Genomic DNA, 16022 nt, shown 5'->3' with positions numbered 1-16022 from the left:
GTTGTGGAGCACAGGCTCCAGACGTGCAGGCTCAGTGGCCATGGCTCACGGGCCTAGCCACTCTGTGGCATGTGGGATCTTCCCAGACCAGGGCACGAACCCGTGTCCCCTGCATCGGCAGGCGGACTCTCACCCACTGCGCCACCAGGGAAGCCCCATGTATCTTTTTGATTTATGGTTTTCTCTGGATATATTCCCAGGAGTGGGATTTCTGGATCATATGGTAGCTCTATTTTTAGTTTTTTAAAGAACCTCCATATTGTTCTCCATAGTGGTTTTATCAATTTACATTCCCACCAACAGTGTTCCCTTTTCTCCATACCCCCTCCAGCATTTATTTTTTGTAGATTTTTTGATTATGGCCATTCTGACTGGTGTGAGGTGATACCTCATTGTAGTTTTGATTTGCATTTACCCCTATTATCTCTCTCTTTCTCTCTCTCTCTCTCTCTCTCTCTCTCACCAGCTGTTAACCTTCTGGGTATTCCCTTGTATGTTATTTGTTGTTTTTCCCTTGCTGCTTTTAATAATTTTTCTTTGTATTTAATTTTTGATAGGTTGATTAATGTGTGTCTTGGCATGTTTATTCTTAGATTTGTCCTGTATGGGATTCTCTGAGCTTCCTGGACTTGACTGACTATTTACTTTCCCATGTTAGGGAAGTTTTCAGCTATAATCTATTCAAATATTTTCTCAGGCCCTTTCTTTTTCTCTTCTTCTTCTGGGACCCCTATAATTCGAACGTTGGTGCTTTTGATGTTGTCCCAGAAGTCTCTGAGCTTGTCCTCAATTCTTTTCATTCTTTTTTTTTTTTTAAATTCTGCTCTGTGATAGTTATTTTCACTATTTTATCTTCCAGGTCACTTATCCATTCTTCTGTCTCACTTATTCTGCTATTGTTTCTTCTAGAGAATTTTTATTTCATTTATTGTGTTGTTTATCATTGTTTGTGTGCTCTTTAGTTCTTCTAGGTCCTTGTTAAATGTTTCTTGTATTTTCTCCATTCTATTTCCAAGATTTTGGATCATCTTTGCTATCATTACTCTGAATTCTTTTTCAGGTAGACTGCCTATTTCCTCTTCATTTTCTTGGTCTGGTGAGTTTTTACCTTGCTCCTTCATCTGCTGCATATTTCTCTGTCTTCTCTTTTGATTTGACTTACTGTGTTCAGGGTCTCCTTTTCGCAGGCTGCAAGTTTATAGTTCCCTTGTTTTTGGTGTCTGCCTTCAATGGGTGTGCTGGTTCAGTGGGTTGGGTAGGCTTCCTAGTGGAGGGGAATGGTGCCTGTGTTCTGGTGGGTGAGGTTAGATCTTGTCCTTCTGGTGGGCAGGACTGCATATGGTAGTATGTTTTGGGGTGCCTGTGACCTTATTATGATTTTAGGCAGCCTCTCTGCTAATGGGTGGGATTGTGTTCCTGTCTAGCTAGTTGTTTGGCATGGGGCATCCAGCACTGGAGTTTGCTAGCTGTTGGGTGGAGCTGAGTCTTAGCATTGAAACTGAGATCTCTTGGAGAGCTCTAGCTGATTTATATTAAGTGGGCCCAGGAGGTCTCTGGTTGTCCAATGTCCTGAACTCAGTTCTCCCACATCAGAGGCTCAGGCCTGACACCCAGCCAGAGCACCAAGACTCTGTCAGCAACACAACTCAGAAGAAAATGGAGAAATAAAAAAGAAAAAGTGTATTAAAATAAAAAATAAAATAATAATAATAATAAAAAAGAAGAGGGCAACCAAACCAATAAACAAACCCACCAATGATAGCAAGTGCTAAAAACTATACTAAGATAAACATAAAAATCAGAAACAAATCAGTCGCAGACAGCATTCCCCAAGTCTACAGTTTTTCCCATAGTCCACTGCCTCAATTTTGCAAGGATTCTTTGTGTATTCAGATATTCCACAGATGCAACATACATCAAGTTGATTGTGGGGATTTAATCTGCTGCTCCTGAGGCTGCACACAGAAATTTCCCTTTCTCTCCTTTGTTCACACAACTCCTGGCGTTCATCTTTGGTTTTGGCCCCACCTCTGCATGTAGGTCGCCCTCAAGCATCTGTTCCTGCTCAGACAGGACGGGGTTAAATCAGCAGCTGACTAAGGGGCTCTTGCTCACTCATGCCAGGGGGAAGGGAGTGGTACAGTAGTTTAATTAGAATGCAGGGTTAGCCTGCGTTTGCAGAGGCCAGCATGACATTGCAACATCCTGGGATGCACCATGTGTTCTCCCGGGGAACTTATACATAGATCACAGGACCCTGGCAGTGGCATGCTGCACAGGCTCTCAGCAGGGTGTGGATAGTGACCTGTGCTTAGACACAGGATTCTTGGTGGTTGCAGCAACAATGTTAGCATTTCATGCCCGTCTCTGGGGTCCGAGTTGATAGCTGTGGCTTGTGCCTGTCACTGGAGCTCATTTAGGTGGTGGTCTGCCTTTTGTGGGCAGACAGGGAAGGAATCCCCTCTCCTCATGCACCCCAAAGCAATGGTATCTTGCCTCTTAGGCAGGTCCAGACATTTTCCCAGACTCCCTCTCAGTTAGCTGTGGCACACTAACCCCCTTCAGGCTGTGTTCATGGAGCCATCCCCAGTCCTTTCCCTGGGATATGACTTCTGAAGCCAAAGTCTCAGCTCCCAGCTCCCACCTGCCCCAGTAGGTGAGCAGACAAGCCTCTCTGGCTGGTGAGTGCTGGTCAGCACTGATCCTCTGTGTGGAAATCTCTCCACTTTGCCCTCTGCACCCTTATTGTTGCACTCTCCTCCAAGTCTCAAAAGCTTCCCCACACCCACCTCCCATCTCCACCAGTGAAGGGGATTCCTAGTGTGCGGAAACTTTTCCTCCTTCACAGCTCCCTCCCAGAGGTGCAGGTCCCATCCTTATTCTTTTGTCTCTGTTTTTTTCTTTTGCCTTACCCAGGTATGTGGGAAGTTTCTTGCCTTTTGGGAAGTCTGAGGTCTTCTGCCAGCATTCAGTAAGTGTTCTGTAGAAGTTGTTCCACATGTAGATGTATTTTTGATGTATTTGTGGGGAGGAAGGTGATCTCCACATATTACTCCTCTGCCATCTTGAAGGTTACTCTAAAACCGAGTATCTTTAATCAGCCATAATCATAGGAGGAATGTAATGGCCTTACATTGAAGCTCTACTTCTCTCCTTAGTTCTCCTGTTTATATTAACTCAGTGACATAAGTTTGACTTTGGGCCCTCCTTTCTCAGCTGCAATGTGATTAGCTCTCAAGCTCTCGCAATGAAGGAGCTACTAAAGCAACTTGTTTAGCCATAGAGCCAGGTAAAGGAGGTAGGTGAAGTACTTGTTTCAATCTTTCTATTTATATATCTTTTTAAATAGCTATAAGCAGACCACCACTAGGTAGAGTTTTCTTGAAATAAAAGACCTGGGTTTCCTGAAGACAGCAGTGTAGAAGTATACTGCCACAACCTTTATGGCTGAACTTTATGTTGTCTCTTGTATAATAGTGTTGGCTGACACAGTTAAAGAAAATTTCCAAAATGTGGTTGTAGGCTTTGGCCCCACAGACTGAAATTCCTTCCATTCAGTATTCTACCACATTAACTTGATGTTTGGTTTACTAAGGTGCTTCTTGTGGAGTGACATAACCAAGATTTTGACACAGGTTATTTTTGAATTTATTCCCTCTCACAAGAAGTACAACTAATAACTATTCATAAATAAGACAACACTGAGAAAATTCTACAACATGAGGGTAAGCCTGAAGAACCCCCCCACACAATGAAACACAGAGACTGAGACAGACCACATTAGAAAGGTAAGAGGGTCCATGGACAGATAAATGGATAAAGAGGATGTGGTATATATACACACACACATATATATGTGTGTATATATACACACATATACGTACAGTGGAATATTACTCAGCCATTAAAAAGAAGGAAATAATGCCTTTTGAAACAACTTGGATGGACCTAGAGATGATCATACTAAGAGAAGTAAGTCAGAAAGAGAAAAACAAATACCATATGATATCACTTATGTGTAGAATCTAAAATACAATACAAATGAACATATCTATGAAACAAAAACAGGCTCACAGATATAGAGAACAAACTCGTAATTGCCAAGGGAGGGAGTGGGAATAGAAGTATTAGGAATTTGGGGTTAGCAGATGCAAACTGTTATATATAGGACGGATAAAAAACAAGGTCCTACTGTATAGTACAGGGAACTATATTCAGCATCCTGTGACAAACCGTAATGGAAAAGAATGTGAGAAAGAATACATATATGTATAACTGAGTCACTTTGCTGCACAGTAGAAATTAAACATAACATTGTAAATCAACTATATTTCAATAAAATTAAAAAGAAAAGAAAAGTAAGAGGAGTGGCTACTCATTGACCACACTGCTCCTCTCCCATGCTGGCACAGCACCACACCTAGGGGTCTCTTCTGAGCCTATGGTTCCCCCAGTAGGAAAAGAGAGCCCAGGGTGGATATCCAGCTCCGCAATTATTTTTGTGGGCCAATCCTTGGGAGCCCTACTATAGTCTAGCCTCGTGGGGATCATTGTGGAATCTTTGTGGCCTGAACAGTGGGAATCAGATGCAACAGAGAAGGAGGTAGAGACTTGCAACAACCAGTGCTTGGATCTCAGCAGTCAAAGTATTTAATGTAGCACGCAAGCAATAGTCCCAACCAGTGGCATTGCTCTTCTGCAGAGCCAAGATGGTGGCATGGTCCAACCAGGAAACTTAGCAGGACACAATTCTACCTCACTTGGTAACTTGAACAAAGAGCCTTAGTGACTATGGAGCTTGGTATGCCCCTCCTCCCAAGCAGGGAAACTAAGTCATAACCCTGCTCAGTGCTGAGTGTAAGTCCCAGGTTTGCCCAACTAAAAACCCTTGCCTAAACACTGGGAAGCTGTATAGCTCAGAAGTGCTTAAGTGGAGGACCTGACAGGCAGAGCTGACCATCTGTAGATCAAAGACAGTGGCCCCATTTGACTAGGGAACATGGGACATGGGTTGGATTGAGTCAAGACCACAAACTAAGAGCCTTGTCAGCCTTGCATCCAGTTTTCCACTCCACTCAGTGATGAGAGCTAATTTATAGGCCCACCCACTGCTGATTATAGCTCCTGGCCCCACCTAACCAGAAAGCCCTGCCATCTGATATTTGTAGCAACATGGATGAAATTAGAGAATATTATGCTTAGTAAAATAAATCAGGCAGAGAAAGACAAATACTGTATGATATCTCTTATATGTGGAATCTAAAAAATAATACAAATGAATGTATATGCAAAACAGAAGCAGACTCACACATATAGAAAACAAACTAGTCATTACCAAAGAAGAGAGGGAAGTGGGAGGGGCAAGATAGGGGTATGGGACTAAAAAGAACTATTATGCATAAAATAGACAAGCAACCAGGATATATTGTATAGCACAGGGAATTATAGCCATTAACTTATAATAACTTTTAATGGAGCATAAGGTGTAAAAGTACTGAATCACTTGCTGTATACATGAAACTAATATAATATGAATCAACTATGGTTAAATTAAAAAAAAATGAAGAAAGCCTTCCCATAACACCTGAGAACATGCTTAGAGCTGACTCTCCTCTTCCATTCAGGCATGGGAGCTAATTCATAGGCCTGACCACTGCTGAGTGTAGCTCCTGGCACTGCCCAAACACAAAGCCTTCCCTGAGTATGTAGGAAGGTGTGTAGCACAACAACACTTGAGGGGAGGTCTTGACTGGCAGCACTGCCCATTTACAGAGCAAACATGGTGGCTCTGTCTGGCCAAAAAATTCAGTGCACAGTCTTGCAATATTTGGGTCAGCAGACAACGAACAGTGCAGACCTTCGGGTACTTTCTGCTGCCCTGCCAGGGGAGGAAAGTTAATCCTCAGAACCAAACTACTTCTGAGTACAGTACCTAGTCCCAACCATATAGGAAGCCTAACCAAAAAACCCAGCACCTTTGAGGACCATCCTACAGCCTTTCTTAGGCAGAGAACTTAGCCAGCATTCCTTTACAGCTGTTCTCAGCAAGTGGCAACCACGACCTCCAACCTCAGAGTGCACACAGTGGACTTGCCCCAAAATAGACCCTGTAACAAGCACCACCTTCCCAAGAACACTACCAGCTGACATGTTGAGAACTCCAAGGCAGGTTGACTGGTGAAGAACTGTCTTTGCCAAAGTGAACCTGTAAAGGCTGGAAAAGGAGACTACTTACTCAATGCACACATAGCAATGTAAGGAATCAAGAATCATAAAAATTAAGTTAGACATGTCACACACCACCAAAGGAAACTAATAAAGCTCCAAAAGATCCTAAAGAAATGGAGAACTATGAACTGTTAGACAAAGAATTCAGAATAATCTTCTTCAAGGAGTAACTATAAAAACACACAGGCACATAAATCAAATTAGAAAACAATGCATAAACAAAACAATAAAGAAAGAAAGAAAAATTTCTTCAATAAAGAAATAAAAATCATCAAAAAAATTCACAATCAAAACACCTACCAACATCATTCCCCAATGGTGAAAAATTGAAAGCATTTTCACTAAGATCAGGAACAACACAAGGTTGCCCACTCTCACCACTCTTATTCAACATAGTTCAACATAGTTATGGAATTTTTAGCCACAGCAATCAGAGAAGAAAAGGAAATAAAAGGAATCCAAATTGGAAAAGAAGTAAAGCTGTCACTGTTTGCAGATGACCTGATACTATACATAGAGAATCCTAAAGATGCTACCAGAAAACTACTAGAGCTAATCAATGATACAGGATACAATGCTGCAGGATACAAAATTAATGTACAGAAATCTCTGGCATTCCTATACACTAATGATGAAAAATCTGAAAGTGAAATCAAGAAAACACTCCCATTTACCACTGCAACAAAAAGAATAAAATATCTAGGAATAAACCTACCTAAGGAATAAAATATCTAGGAATAAACCTACCTAAGGAGACAAAAGACCTGTATGCAGAAAATTATAAGACACTGATGAAAGAAATTAAAGATGATACAAATAGATGGAGAGATATACCATGTTCTTGGATTGGAAGAATCAACATTGTGAAAATGACTCTACTACCCAAAGCAATCTATAGATTCAATGCAATACCTATCAAACTACTACTGGCATTTTTCACAGAACTAGAACAAAAAATTTCACAATTTGTATGGAAACACAAAAGACCCCGAATAGCCAAAGCAATCTTGAGAGTAAAAAATGGAGCTGGAGGAATCAGGCTCCCTGACTTCAGACTATACTACAAAGCTACAGTAATCAAGCCAGTATGGTACTGGCACAAAAACAGAAAGATAGATCAATGGAACAGGATAGAAAGCCCAGAGATAAACCCAGACACATATGGTCACCTTATCTTTGATAAAGGAGGCAGGAATGTACAGTGGAGAAAGGACAGCCTCTTCAATAAGTGGTGCTGGGAAAATTGGACAGGTACATGTAAAAGTATGAGATTAGATCACTCCCTAACACCATACACAAAAATAAGCTAAAAACAGATTAAAGACCTGAATGTAAGGCCAGAACAATCAAACTCTTAGAGGAAAACATAGGCAGAACACTCTGTTACATAAATCACAGCAAGATCCTTTTTGACCCACCTCCTAGAGAAATGGAAATAAAATAAAAAATAAACAAATGGGACCTAATGAAAGTTAAAATCTTTTGCATGGCAAAGGAAACCATAAACAACATGAAAAGATAACCCTCAGAATGGGAGAAAATATTTGCAAATGAAGCAACTGACAAAGGATTAATCTCCAAAATTTACAAACAGCTCATGCAGCTCAATAACTAAAAAACAAACAACCCAATCCAAAAATGGGCAGAAGACCTAAATAGACATTTCTCCAAAGAAGTTATACAGATTGCCAAAAAACACATGAAAGAATGCTCAACATCATTAATCATTAGAGAAATGCAAATCAAAACTACAATTAGATATCTTCTCACACCAGTCAGAATGGCCATCATCAAAAAATCTAGAGACAATAAATGCTGGAAAGGGTGTGGAGAAAAGGGAACACTCTTGCACTGCTGGTGGGAATGTGAATTGGTACAGCCACTATGGAGAACAGTATGGAGGTTCCTTAAAAATCTACAAATAGAACTACCATACGACCCAGCAATCCCACTACTGGGCATATACCCTGAGGAAACCAGAATTCACAAAGAGTCATGTACCAAAATGTTCATTGCATCTCTATTTACAATAGCCCAGAGATGGAAACAACCTAAGTGCCCATCGTCGGATGAATGGATAAAGAAGATGTGGCACATATATACAATGAAATATTACTCAGCCATAGAAAGAAACGAAATTGAGCTATTTGTAATGAGGTGGATAGATCTAGAGTCTGTCATACAGAGTTAAGTAAGTCAGAAAGAGAAAGACAAATGCGGTATGCTAACACATATATATGGAATTTAAGAAAAAAATGCCATGAAGAACCTAGGGGTAAGACAGGAATAAAGACACAGACCTACTAGAGAATGGACTTGAGGATATGGGGAGGGGGAAGGGTGAGCTGTGACAAAGCGAGAGAGAGGCACGGACATATATACACTACCAAACATAAGGTAGATAGCTAGTGGGAAGCAGCTGCATAACACAGGGAGATCAGCTCCGTGATTTGTGACCGCCTGGAGGGGTGGTATAGGGAGGTTGGGAGGGAGAGAGATGCAAGAGGGAAGAGGTATTGGAACATATGTATATGTGTAACTGATTCACTTTGTTATAAAGCAGAAACTAACACACCACTGTAAAGCAATTATACCCCAATAAAGATGTTAAAAAAAAAAAAAACAACACCTAGAGCCTGGAAAATGAAATGATTGAAATGAAGAATTCAATAAAGAGTTTTAACAGCAGACACAACCGTGTAGAAGAAAGAATCAGTGACCTAGAACACAGGACATTTGAAATTATCCAGTCAGATGAGTAAAAATAAGAAATTATAATAATAAAAAACTGAAGAAAGCTTAAGGGACTTATAGGATACAATCAGAAGAAACAATACCAACATTACAGGAATCCAACGAAGAGAGAAAAAGTAGGACATAAAGTATATTTAAAACAATAATGGCTGAAAATTTCTCAAACTTGGGTACAGAAATGGACATCCAAATCTGAGGCCTAAAAGACCCAAAATAGGTTGAAACCAAATAGGGCTATACTAAGATATATTATAGCTATTTTTTCAAAAGTTAAATAAAAAGAAAGAACTTTGAAAGTGGGAAGAGAAAATAAAAAAATGTTACTTGAAAGGGAACCACCATAGACTATAGGCATATTTCTCAAAAGAAACTCTTCAGTCCAGGAGATAATGGGATATTATATTTTAAATATTGAAACAAACAAAAAAACCCTGTCTATCATGAATTCTATACCTGGAAAAGCTGTCCTTCAGAAAGGAAGGGAATATAAAGACTTTCCCAAACAAACAAAAGCTAAGGGAGTTCATCATCATTAGACTTGCTTCACAAGAAATACTAAGGGGAGTTCTTTGAAAATAAAAGCATTCCCATTTTTATTATAAAGACATATGGAGGTAGAATAAAACTCCCTGGTAATGGTAAATGTATAGTCAAAATTAGATTCTGTAATATGAAAATGGTGGTGTGTAATATACTTACTACTATAATTTAAAGGTTAAAAATTTATTAAAAGTTGTCATAACTACAATAATTAGTTATTGGATACACCACATGAAAATATATAAACCATAACATCAGTTACATAAAATGTGAGGAGGAGGAAAAGTATAAAAGTTTAGAAATGCTATCAAAGTTAAGTTGTTATAAGTTTAAAATAGAATACTATACTTTTAAGATAGTTATCTAAGCCTCATAGAAACCAAAGGGAAAAATGTGTAGTAATTACACAAAAGAACATGATAAAGAAATCAAAGCATACTGATACCAAAAGTCATTAAAAGGAGCATGATTCCTCCAGCTTCATTTTTCTTTTTCAGTATTGCTTTGGCTATCTTGTGTTTCCATACTACATTTAAAATAATTTTCTCTAATTCTGTGAAAAATGCCTTTGGTATTTTGACAAGGATTGCACTGAATCTGTAGATTGCCTTGGGTAGTATGTTCATTTTAACAATATTGATTCTTCCAAGAGAAGGACATGGTATCTGTTTGTGTTGTCTTCAATTTCTTTCATCAGCATCTTATAGTTTTTGGAGTACAGTTCTTTTGCCTCCTTAGGTAGGTTTATTCCTAGGTATTTTATCTTTGTTGAGGCAATGGTAAATGGGATCATTTCCTTAATTTCTCTTTCTGATATTTTGTTGTTAGTGTGTAGAGATGTAACAGATTTTGGTTTAATAATTTTGTATCCTACACCTTTACTGAATTTCTTGATGAACTCTAGTAGTTTTATGGTGGTGTTTTTAGGATTTTCTTTGTATAGTATCACATCATCTGCAAACAGTGACAGTTTTACTTCTTTTCCAGTTTGGATTCCCTTTATATCTTTTACTTCTCTGATTGCTGTGGCTAGAACATTCAAAACTATTTTAAATAAAAGTGGAGGACGTGAGCATCCTTGTCTTTTTCTTGATTGTAGAGGAAATGCTTTCAGCTTTTCAGCCTTGAGTACAATCTTAGCTGTAGGTTTGTCATATAGGCCTTTATTATGTTGAGGTAGTTTCCCTCTATGCCCACTTTCTTGAGAGATTTTAATCACAAATGGATGCTGAATTTTATCAAAAGCTTTTTCTGCATCTATTGATATGATCATATGGGTTTTATTCTTCAGTTTGTTAATGTGGTGTATCTCTTTGTTTGATTTGTGGATATTGAAAAATCCTTGCAAGCCTGAGATAAATCCCACTTCATCATAGTATATGATCTTTTTAATCTGTTGTTAGCTTTGGTTTGCTAGTATTTTGTTGAGGATTTTTGCATTGATATTCATCAGTGATATTGGCTTGTAATTCCTTTTTTGGTGTGATATCTTTGTCTGGTTCTGGTATCAGGGTGATGGTGGCCTCATAGAATGAGTTTGGAAATATTCCTTCCTCTGCAATTTTTTTGGAATAGCTTGAGAAGGATAGGTGCTAACTCTTTAAATGTTTGGTAAAATTCACCTGTGAAGCCATCTGGTCTGGACTTTTGTTTGTTGGGAGGTTTTAAATTACTAATTCAATTTCATTACTGGTAATTTTTCATATTTCTTATTTCTTTTTGATTCAATTTTGGGATATTTTGTATTTCTAAGAATTCATCAATTTCTTCTAAGCTGTCTTTTTTATTAGCACATGGGTTTTCATACAGCTCAACATCAAGAAAACAACTTGATTTAAACATGTGAAGAATAACTGAATAAACATATTTCCAAGAGGAAATGCAGATGGGAAAAAGGCACATTCAAACATGCTCAACATCACTAATCATCAGAAAATGCAAATTAAAACCACAATAAGATGTCACTTCACACCTGTCAGAATGTTTGTCATCAAAAAGAACACAAATAATAAATGTTGGCAAGGATGTGGAAAAAAAGGGAACACTGTACACTATTGTTGGGAATGTAATTTGGTTTAGCCACTTTGGAAAACAGTATGGAGGTTTCTCAAAAAACTAAAAATATAACTACCATATGACATAATAATTCTGCTCCTGGGTATATATCTGAAAAAAAAAACAAAAAAATAATTCAAAAACATATGTGCACCCTAATGCTCATTGCCACATTATTTAAAATTTCCAATATATAGAAGAAACCTAAGTGTCCTTTGACAGATGAATGGTTAAAGATGTTGTCACATGTATATACAATGGAATACTACTCAGCTATAAAAAAGAATGAAATTTTACCATTTGCATCAACATCGGTGAAATTGAAGGGCATTATGCTAAGTGAAGTAGGCAAGAAACAGAAAGCCAAATGCTGTATAATATCACTGATATATGGAATCTAAGAAACACAATAAGCTAGTGAATATGACAAAAAAATAGGCAACTCACAAATATAGAGAACAAACTAGTGGTTACCAGTGGGAAGAGACAAAGAGGAGGGGAGTAAGGGGTACAAACTATTAGGTATAAAATAAGTTACAAGGATATATTGTACAGTGTGGGGAATATATCAAATATTCATAAATAACTATATATGGAGCATAATTTTTAAAATTTGCAAATCACTATATTGGACATATGTAACATATAATATTGCACAATTGACTATACTTAAATTTTAAAAAAAGCTTACCTTAAGAAACAGGGAATATGTTGAATAAAGAAACTAACTCTTCACCACAAGGAACTAGAAAAAGAAGAAAAAAATAAGCCCACAGTTAGCAAAAGAAATAAAATAATAAAGACTAGAGAATAAATGAATGATATGGAGAACAGGAGAACAATAGAAAAGACTTTAATAAAAGTAAGAATTGGTGTTTTGTAAACATAAACAAAATGTACAGACTTTAGCTAGACTAACCAAGGAAAAGGGAACATGATCCCAATGGAAAAAATATAAATTAAAGAAGAGATATTACAACTGATACCACAGAAATACAAAAGATCATAAGAGGCTACTATGAATGATTATATGCCAACAGAGTGGATGACTTAGAAGAAATGGAAAAATTCTTAGAAACATACAACCTACCAAGCCTGAATCAAGAAAAATAGAAAATACAGATAAATTAATAGTAAGGAGATAGAATCAATAATCAAAAATCTCACAGTGAAGAAAAGCACAGGACCGGAAGTCTTCACTAGTGAATTTTACCCAATATTTAAATAAATTTATCTGCAATCCTTCTCAAACACTTCCAAAAAATAGAAGTGGAGGGAACACTCCCAAACACACTTTACAAGGCTAGCATTACCCTGATATCAAAACTGGAAAAGGACACTACAAGAAAAGAAAACTACAGAGCAATATTCTTGATGAATATAGATGGAAATTTTCTCAATAAAATACTAGCAAATCCATTTCAGCAGTACATTAAAAGTACCATTCACCATTATCAAGTGAGATTTATCCCAGATGGTTCAACATATGCAAATAAGTAAATGTGATACATTACATTAATTTAATGAATTAAAAATCATATGATCATCTCAGTAGATGCAGAAAATGAACTTAAGAAAATTGAGCACCCTCTCATCATAAAATCTCTTAACAAATTAAATACAGAAGGAATGTATTTCAACACAATAAAGGCCTTATTAGCCAAGCCCACAGCTAACAATACGCATTGGTGAAACTTTGAAAGCTTTTCCCTTTAAGATTGGGAACAAGACAAGGGGGTCCACTCTCACTACTCCTATTCAATATATTACTGGTAATCTTAGCTACAGCAATCAGACAAGAAAAAGAAATAAAAGGCATCAGATTTGGAAAGGAAGAAGTAAAATTTTCTCTATTTGCTGATGACACGATTTTATATATAGAAAATCCTAAAGACTTCACCAAAAACTGATCTAATCCACAAATTAAATATAGTTGCAGGATGCAATATTAACATAAAAAATCAGTATTGCTTCTGTACACTAACAAGAAATTATGTGAAAAAGGAATAAAGAAAATGATCTACTTTACAATAGCATCAAATAAAATAAAATAAATAAGAATAAATTTAACTAAGGAGGTGAAAGATCTCTGCACTGCTAATTATAAAACATTGGTGAAAGAAAGCAAAAGGACACAAATAAATGGAAAGGCATCCTGTGTTCCATTGGAACATTAATATTGTTAAATGTCCATACTACCCAAGCAATCTATTCAATACATCCCTATCAAGGTTCCAATGGCACTTTCTACAGAAGTAAAAAAAAATAACCCTAAAATTTGTATAGAACTACAAAGGGCCTCAAATAGTCAAGGAAATCCAAAGAAAGAATAAAGTAGGAGGCAACACACTTCCTTATCTCAAGCTATATTACAAAGCTATAGTAATAAAGCTATAGTAATAAAAACAATATAGTACTGACATAAAAACAGACACATAGACCAATGTAACAGAATCCAGAGTCCAAAAATAAAACAATGCTTATATGCCATACTAATATTTGGCAAGGGATCCAAGAATAGTCAATGGGGATAATATAGTCTCAATAAATGGTGCTGAGATAATTCTATATTCACATTAGAAGTATGAAACTAGACCCTTATCTTATATCAGTCACAAAAATTAAATTGAAATGGATTAAAGACTTAAATGTAAGATGTGAAACCAGAAAATTCTTAGAAAAAAAATAGGAAAAAAAACCTTGACATGTGTCTTGGCAAAGATTTTTTGGATTTGGTGTGTAAAGCAAAAGCAACAAAATTAAATAGAACCACATGAGACTATATCAAACTAAAAAGCTTCTGCACAGCATCAAAAACCTTTAACAAAATGAAAAGGCAAACTGCAAAATGAAAGAAAGTATTTGCAAATCATATACATGATAAGGGATGACCATCCAAAACATATACGGAAATCATATAACTGAATAGCGAAAAACAGAATAATCCAATTAAAAATGGTGAAAGGACCTGAATAGACTTTTTCCAAAGACGATACACAAATAGAAGAGTTACATGAAAAGGTTCTCAGTATCCCTGATCATTAGGGAAATACAACTTGAAACCATAATGAGATATCACATCACAACTGTTAGAATGGCTATCATCAAAATGACAAGAGATAACAAATGCTGGTGAGAATGTGGAGACAAGGGAATCCTTGTGCACTGTTACTGGGGTTCTAAATTGGTATAGACACATGGAAAACAGCATAGAAGTTCCTCAAAAAATTATAGAAAATTCCTTGGTGGTCCAGTGGTTAGGACTTGGCACTTTCATTGCCCAGGCCCAGGTTCAATCTCTGGTCAGGGAAGTAAGATCCTACAAGCTGCATGGCCAAAAAAATAATTATAAATAGAGCTACCACATGATCCAGTGATTCAACTTTTGGATATATATCTGAAGGAAACCAAATGACTATCCAAGAAATATCTACACCCCCATGTTCATTGCAGTATTATTTCCAATAGTCAAGATACGGAAGGAACTTAAGTGTCCATCAACAGATGTATGAATAAAGGAAACATGATATATATAGTGGAATCCTATTTAGTCATAAAAAGAAGGAAATTCTGCCATTTGTGACAACATGGATGAATCTTGAGGACATTATGCTAAATGAAATATGTCAGACAGAGAAAGACAAATACTGTATGATCTCACTTAAATGTAAAATCTTAAAAACAAACACCCTCCCCCCAAAAAACCCCCACCAAACTCATAGAAGTAATCAGACATTTGATTACCAGAGATGGAGGTGGAGAATTAGGGAATTAGATAAAGATGGTCAAAAGAATAAGAAGTACAAACTTTCAGTCATAAGATAAATAAGTATTGGGGATGTAATGTACAACATGATGACCATAGTTAACTTTGCTATATGGTATATTTGAAAGTTTTTGATAAAGTAAATAATAAAAATTCTCATCACAAGGAAAAATCATTTTTTTATCTTTTTAAATCTGTATGAGATGATGGACATTAATTGTACTTATTATGGTAATCATTTCACAATATACATGTCAGGTCATTATGCTATGCACCTTAAACTTATATAGTACTGTATCTCAATTATAACTCAATAAAACTGAAAGGAGCAACAAGATGCATCTTGTATAATGAAGGCAGTGTCAGAAGCTCCTCTGTCACATTTCATGGTGCTTTGGTCTCCAGGATGACACCTGGTCATAGAAAACCCTCCAGAATTTTCTGTGAGCACTAGGTGTAAGAATACTCATCTCTAGATCTATATGTCTAATGTGTGGTAGTTTCTACTCTCAGTGACAGTCCTGACCAGTTGAGGGCAAAGTTGTATGGTCCCATGGTACTCTCTCAGGTACTCTGATTTCTAGATGGGCCTTAGCCATCCAAATTTGTTACCCAGAGAACAGGTGGTCCCAGCTAATCACAAAGCCAAGCCATGCACCAGTAGGTAGAGTTACCTATT

The 16022-nt window shown here is 37.0% G+C and overlaps 1 non-coding gene across 1 annotated transcript; it reads left to right on the top strand.

Annotated features, from left to right (window-relative positions):
• Positions 1-14816: 14816 nt before the first annotated feature.
• On the top strand, positions 14817-14888 carry TRNAE-UUC (transfer RNA glutamic acid (anticodon UUC)). The gene has a single exon. It is a non-coding gene; the product is annotated as a tRNA-Glu (tRNA).
• Positions 14889-16022: the final 1134 nt, after the last annotated feature.

This window comes from Lipotes vexillifer, unplaced genomic scaffold (assembly GCF_000442215.2).
Source record: "Lipotes vexillifer unplaced genomic scaffold, Lipotes_vexillifer_v1.1 scaffold307, whole genome shotgun sequence".
NCBI classification, from domain to species: Eukaryota; Metazoa; Chordata; class Mammalia; order Artiodactyla; family Lipotidae; genus Lipotes; species Lipotes vexillifer.
This window is presented reverse-complemented; position numbering and strand designations above follow the sequence as displayed.